General features: G+C 46.1%; 1 pseudogene; it reads left to right on the forward strand.

The window, feature by feature from the left end:
* The first annotated feature begins 3,961 nt into the window (after window positions 1-3,961).
* Window positions 3,962-4,827, forward strand: LOC110330316 (annotated as a pseudogene).
* Window positions 4,828-7,368: the final 2,541 nt, after the last annotated feature.

Genomic DNA, 7,368 nt, shown 5'->3' on the forward strand with positions numbered 1-7,368 from the left:
CTCTTTGGTGTAGAACACAGTTCTAAGCCCAGGCTTGGCTCTTATCACCACAAATCCCTGGTCCGTTGGCTGTCAAATGCTTCTTGATGTGGCCAGACCATCGGCTACACTTTGCTGTAGGTTTCTGCTGTGTGTGTGTGTGTGTGTGTGTGTGTGTGTGTGTGTGTGTGTACTGTAAGTACTGTGTGTGTACTGTGTATGGGTGTTTCTGCCTTCTCCCTTGTATGCTTCAGTGATGGATTCCCATGAGTATTTAAAGACGCTCAGACTTGAGAGACCCTCATGCTTGCTTGAGTGCAGTAGAATTTCAAACACTTGTTCCAGTTCTTTCTATGTCTGAACGAGCTAGTTCTAAGTCTCGGCTGAGTGTAGACCCTGGAATGGAAGGTGCTTGGGAAGAGCTCTAAGATAACAGCGAGTGAAGCGGGCACTCCCCACACTCCTAAGCCCTCTCATTCCTGTTTGTTTGGTTTTGGGTTTCCCAGAAGCCCACTTGCGTCCAAAAGCTCATCTCCCAGAAAAGGGATGACATCTATGACCACATCCCCTCCTGAAAACAGAGGAGTTATCTGGAGACTAGGGACGTGCCCCATACACTCTGATATCTGAGATACGCTGTCTTAGGAGTCAGCTGCACAGAGCCGCCGCCACCGAGCATGAACTGAGGCTGAGAATTGGCAGGGCAGTTCCAAGAATCCTCTTCCTGTCTGAGAGAGTCGCTGGCAGGTTTCTGAAAACCTGCACCTTATTTATGTCTTTAATCCTGGGCTCCCTGCCACTAAGCATCTCAGAACGGAGCAATCCTGTTTAGCATTAGGCCCTTCGCACCCCGGGCACCACCCCAGTGAACAGAGGGTGGGCGAGCAGGGATGGGCTCCATCACGGTTGTTGCCTGCCAGGGAACCAGGGGCTGGGATGACCACAGGGAAGAGCCCTTGGGAAGCAGGGAGGGGCGTCGTGTTTTCTGTTTTTGTTTTTTTTCTGATGTTTAATACAAGACAGAGAATGGGTTTTTGAGTAGGAATTTAAAAATAAAGGAACATTTAGGAGAAAGCTCTCCTTCCCCCAAACACTCCTTCTAGTTGGTAATTTAAGGCTGGATGCATGGTCAATGGTACCACCCACCCCAGACTGTTTTCACCCACCCCAGGTGCATTTCTTTAGTAAAGTAAGTCATTGGGAGGACAGAAGCGAAGAACAAGGGCCTTGGGGGTCAACCTCAGGGATTGTTGGAGAGAGTTTACAATGGGCAGGGGAAGGGTGACTGAGGCAGGTCTGAATTAAAGGGGGGGTGGTGGTGAGTCCTCCAGAAACATCAACAAGTTGGGAGGCCAGTGCAGATTAGTTAGTTTTGGTCTAATTGCATGAAAATCTTGTCATTACCCTCAAGGCAGATAGTACACAGTACACACATGGTACATACATTACACACAGTATACACACAGTACACACAGATACCATACATGCACAGTATACACACACCATATACACATATCATACACACATACAATACACACAGTACACACACACCATATACACACACACAGTACCCACACACCATACACACACACCAAACACACAGAGTATGCGCACTATACACACAGAGTACACACACATACAGTATACACACACAGTATACACACAGTTCACACATACACAGTACACACACAGTATGCACACAGTTCACACATACACAGTACACACACAGTATGCACACAAAGTACACGCATACACAGTACATACAAAGTACACGCATACACAGTACACACACACAGCACACACACAGTACACACACTGTATACACACACTGTATACACACAGTACACACATACATAGTACACATATAGTACACACAGCACACACACTATACACACAGTACACACACTGTGTACACATACATAGTACACACACAGTACACACAGTATACACAGAGCACACACAGTACACACACACACTCTCACACACACACTTAACAGACTATATCTAACAACTTGACCCATCACACAGCTGACAAATCCTCGGCTTTGTCACTTCCAAATGTCCTGCTTGCCCCTGGTCACATCATTTTTCCTACATGTCCCAACTTAACTTTCATTAACTCCAGCCACACATCCAAGGAGGACAGGTCATAGTCCCACAGACATATCTCAATTCCAGATTTGCTAAGGGCCACAGGTAAACAGAGCCTGTGTTTCCATCTCAACCCTATCACATGTTCAATAGTTTTTAGAAAAGTCGCTTTGCTCCTCTAAACTGTGACTTTCTCATCTGTAAATCAGGGGGAATGTCTCATCTCTCAGAAGACTTTAAAAATGGGGGAGTCAGATGTGCTGGCACACACCTGTATTCCCAACACTCGGAAAGCTCAGGCAGGAGAATCAAGAAGGCAGGTGCAGCCTGGGCTGTGTTAAATTATCCTGTCTCTAAGAAAAGGAAGAAGAAAAGTTATTAAATGAGGCAAGGGTGCAAAGAGGAAAAGCCAGTGTTTGATGTGTAGTGAGTGACCTGTAGTCACAGCCTAAACAAATAATAAATATGTGAATTGAAATTAGTAACAACTTTGGATTGATTGGGCTGTTCAAATAGCAGTGGGGTAGCATTGTTACCACATCAGTGCAACAGCAGGGACACACGGTAATAACTGGACCACTGACCTATAATTGGATGTTTTATGCAACATATTTCTTATCCCATAAAGAATGCTTGATTTTCTTTTTCTTTTTCTTATGCCAGGGTGGAGTCCAGAGCCTCAAGGGCTAGGCAACTGCTCTACCACTGAGCCACACCACCAGCCCGAAACAATCTTCTTAAATGTCAACATACAGAGGGGCAGTTGTGGCGCATGCCTTTAATCCCAGCGTTTGGGAGGCAGAGACAGGCAGATTTCTGAGTTCAAGGCCAGCCTGGTCTACAGAGTGAGTTCCAGGACAGCCAGAGCTACACGGAGAAACCCTGTCTCGGAAAAAACAAAAACAAAAACAAAAACAAACAAACAAACAAGTCAACATATTTCCCATTTTCTGAGGCAACTGTGGTTAGAGAGCCTCCATCAGTACGTGGGCTTGTAGACCAGGCGACTGAGATCCAAGTTCTAATGACAAGCACGTATACTCTGCCCCGAGCCGTCTCTCAGTCACATCCCTCCAGACCACTGCTCGCTGCTGCCCAAGTTCTGTGAATAGCTCAGTAACTAACTCTTGATTTCTATCCATGAAGTAGAGTTTCTGAGAGTAGCTCCTGCAAGCGGTCAGTGTTTCTGAAAGCATTTCTGTGTTGGGGAGAGAAGGGCAGCCAGCCTGGTGGTGCACTGTGCCTTCTGGGGACAACCGGCTTTGTGCGGCACCAACACAAACAGCTCCGGTACTTGGCAGCTTAGCTTAGCTGAGCGTTCGCACCACTTCTTAGGCTTTCGTTGTTTACCCAGAGGTGAGAGCCTGTGATAAGGCCTCGTTGATGAGCTTCATGTGACTAGCCGTGGACATGTGCTATCGACACTGTTTACCATTTACTGAGTGCCAATGGGGCTCATTAAGTGACTGTCAAAAGATACTCATTCAAATAGAGAAGCAAAGAGGGGACATTTTCTGTTTAAGAAAAATAGAAATAGATCAAAAATTAAATAGGAAAGTCTCTTGGCGTTTCAGTACCCAAGGAACAACTGAGCTCAGGGATGGCTCTCCAGGCTTAAAGTCTGTCCAGGTCAGCTCTTACTAACATTCTTATATGACAGCCCAAGTTTTCACTGTCAACTTGGGGATTAAGAGATGCCAAGAAGTTGGTGCCAGTAGGGATTTCCTGAAGGAGGTGGAGGCAGGAAGACCACGAGTTCAAGGTTAGCCTGGGCCATACCTGGCATGACTCCATCCTGAGTCTGTTCTGAGGAGCAGTAGACAGGTCTCTCAGTCCAGCTTCTCTCACACTGAAGTGCATACCTCCTCGAGGAAAGCTCAGGGGACAGGACATGAGCCATCTTAGGCCTCAGAACTATCTTTCTGGTTGTGAACAAAAGGCAGACAAAGACTGTGGCTTTAAGGTGAATAATAATTCAGATGAGCACCAGTTAGCATTATGAATGATCAGTTTAGGGGCAGGGGCAAAAGATTACACATCACAGAGACAGAAGCAATGGACTCTGAAGGCCGTCAAACTAAAGTCACACTGGCAATGCTGAAGATGTCTGTACAACCAGCCATTTCCCTTGGGGCCTTTGAGATCACACCACCTGTGGTCTTAAGGTTGAAGTGTGGTTCAGGGCCTGTGCACGTTGGTGGACAGCACCTAGTAGCTGTAGATAGAGGAAGATGCAGAATCAGAAGGTAAAAACGAGGAGGATATAAAACTCTTAGGCATGTCTGAGAAGCGATCTGTTCCAGAAGATGGTAACAAGGTTGTACAGGAAAAAAAATGTAAAACGTGTTGATGATGATGGTGGTGGTTGTGGTGGTGGTGGTAATGGTGGTGGTGGTGGTGGTGGTGGTGGTGGTGGTGGTGGTAATGGTGGTGGTGGTGGTTTTGATGAAGAGGAAACTGAAGAAAATGTGTTCCAGTGAAGAAATCTGTGTGACATAATGCACAAAAATCCAAACAAAAATGCCCCCAAATCCAACCAAAATGGAAAAGACTTAAAGCCATCAACATCAAGATCAAAAAGTAAAGAGTTCTTAAAAAAAAAAAAAAAAAAAAAAACAAAAAAAAAAAAAAAAAAAAAAAAAAAATAAAAAACAAGAAACAACTCCTAAAACACCATAAGGATCCAGTTCCATAGAAGACATTAAGACAAAAATGCAAGCAAGTATAGAAACAGTCCTCACAGAGCACCATCAATAATCCAGACTGAAGTCTTCTCTTTTCATCCCCATCTCCTTTCCTGATTGGCCATCTTTCCTGCTCCCCTTTCCTGATTGGACATCCTTCCCCACTTACACACTAGGCTTGGTGGCAACATAGGGCACAGACCAGCACAGACCCAGACATGGCCCTTGGCAGCAGCCAGGCCGGAATCCCTCCATGGCCTGGGGTGGTCATGCAGGCTCCTCTGTTCTTCATTGCTGCTGTGTCTCCACAGGGGAGGACGGCTTCGAGTCCCCTCCCATCTCTCCACTGTGTGCTCCCTCTTTCTCATCTCTCCATCGCATATTCAAAAGGTCAGCTGCTTCTTCTCTTCAAAGGGAGCCATATCTGAGGTACAACTCTGGCTGCAGACCCTACTCCCACTGATAGTGCAGGTTCTAAAGGACACCACTTGGGCTCTTTGCCCAGGTCTTCACCCCATTTCTCCTGAGAGTAATCTCTCGGTTAATCACACACCGTCAAATCTACCCACGGATTTGAGTGGTCCTCTATTTTTAAGACATTCAACCTATCTGAATCAGAGATAAATAAGACTATGAAAAAGCAGGCTGAGCAAGCCAAGGGAAGCAAGCAAGCAAGCAGCACCCCTCCATGGTCACTGCATCTGCTCCTGCCTTAAGGCTCCTGCCCTGTGTGAGTTCCTGTCCTGACTTCCTTTGGTGATGAACAGCAATGTGGAAGTCTAAGCTGAATAAACCCTTCCCTCCCCAACTTGCTTCGTGGTCATGATGTTTTGTGCAGGACTAGAAACCCTGACTAAGACAATTACCAAGCAAACAAAACGTTGTCAAGGTAGGATTCCATGTTGAGCACCTGAGAGAATTTTTGGAATTCAAGTTCTCAAAGAATGTTCCTGTGCATACTCTTCTCCGAGGGCTGCCCTGGCAAACCAGGAGAGTAAATCAAGAGAGGAGCACATTCGAACACAAGGAGAAATGCCGAGAGAAAGAGGTAAGGGTACAGGGGAAATGATGAAGGAGATGCCATGGGCCAACAAGGATGGGACCGTGGGGTCAGGCTCAGGGCTCTCCACAAGCCGGAAAAAACCAGGACGTCCAATGTTCGACATGATACAGACAGGCAGTTAGAGAAAGACTTTAAGAACATGATAATTTCCGGGCAGTGGTGGCAGACACCTTTAATCCCAGCGCTTGGAAGGCAGGTGGGTCTCAGTGAGTTCAAGATCAGCCTGGTCTACAGAGTGAGTTCCAGGACAGTCTAGCTACACAGAGAAACCCTGTCTCAAAAAAAAAGCAAAGCAAACATGTTAGTGACCTTGGGCAGCTCTGTGACCTCGCTGGTATCAGTTTCCGCAGGTACGAGGAAGGAAGCAGAGTTGTTATTTTCTCATAGGTTTTCTTAAGGGTTTAAAGGGTTAATAAAATCTCACAAAACACAAAACCACACAGCACGGAGTGAGCCTGTGCTGTGCTATTTCAGCCTGGCTGAGAAAAAGCTTAAATCTACCATATGTGGGTGTGGCTTGCCACGTGTGGGGTGTGGCTTGCCACATGTGGGTGTGGCTTGCCACATGTGGGCGTGGCTTATCATGCAGATGGCTCAGCCTGTGGGCAATTTTTTGTCTACTTTAATTTTTGTACTTAAAATATAATTTTGAGTTTTAGAAGAACGCATATATATCTGCCTATTTCCACTCAGATTTTATCAAAAACACATTTTTTCAGTCCTTTTAAAGCTAACTTACTTTAGTCTTCCCTCCCCAACTCTCTTCCTTCCTTCCTTTCTTCCTTCCTCTTTTCCTCTAGCCCTCCCTCTCTTCCTGCCTCCCTCCTTCTCTTCTTCTCTCCCTCCCTTCAGTCTTTCCTCCCTTCTTCTCTTCCTTCCTCCCTTCCTCCCTCCATTCCTTCCATTCACCCTTCCTTCCTTCCTTCCTTCCTTCCTTCCTTCCTTCCTTCCTTCCTTTCTTCCTTCCTTCCTTCCTTTCTCTGTCCCTCCCTTCCTTCCTTCTTCCTTTCCTTCCTCCCTTCTTTCTTCCTTCCCTCCCTCTCCCTTCCTCCTTCCTTCCCTCCCTCCCTCCCTTCCTCTTCCTTCCCTCCCTCCCCTCTTTCTTCCTTCCCTCCCTCCCTCTCCCTTCCTTCCCTCCCTTCCTTCTTCCTTCCCTCTCTCTCCCTTCCTTCTTCCTTCCTTCTTTCCCCATCACTCTAGTTTGATCATGGTATTTCATGGCCAAAGGAGGCCCTACTCCCAGGTTTCACACAAGTCTCATTAGAAGACACAATTGGAAGAACAGGAAACACCACAAAATGTTTTACACATTCATGGAACTGCTAATTGCAGTTTGTTTGTTTGTTTGTTTGTTTGTCTTAAACTGGAAAAGTCATACAACAGGTTCTGATCACAGATCCCTTCCCTCCTCCATCTTCTCCCGGAGCCTCCCACATCCCCACCCACTCAAGTCTGCTCCTCCTTTGTCCCTTTAGAAAGCAAAAAAAAAAAAAAAAAAAAAAAAAAAAAAAAAAAATAAGCACAAGAAACACACACAGAGACACATGTTAG

Source organism: Mus pahari, chromosome 13 (assembly GCF_900095145.1).
Source record: "Mus pahari chromosome 13, PAHARI_EIJ_v1.1, whole genome shotgun sequence".
Lineage (NCBI taxonomy): Eukaryota > Metazoa > Chordata > Mammalia > Rodentia > Muridae > Mus > Mus pahari.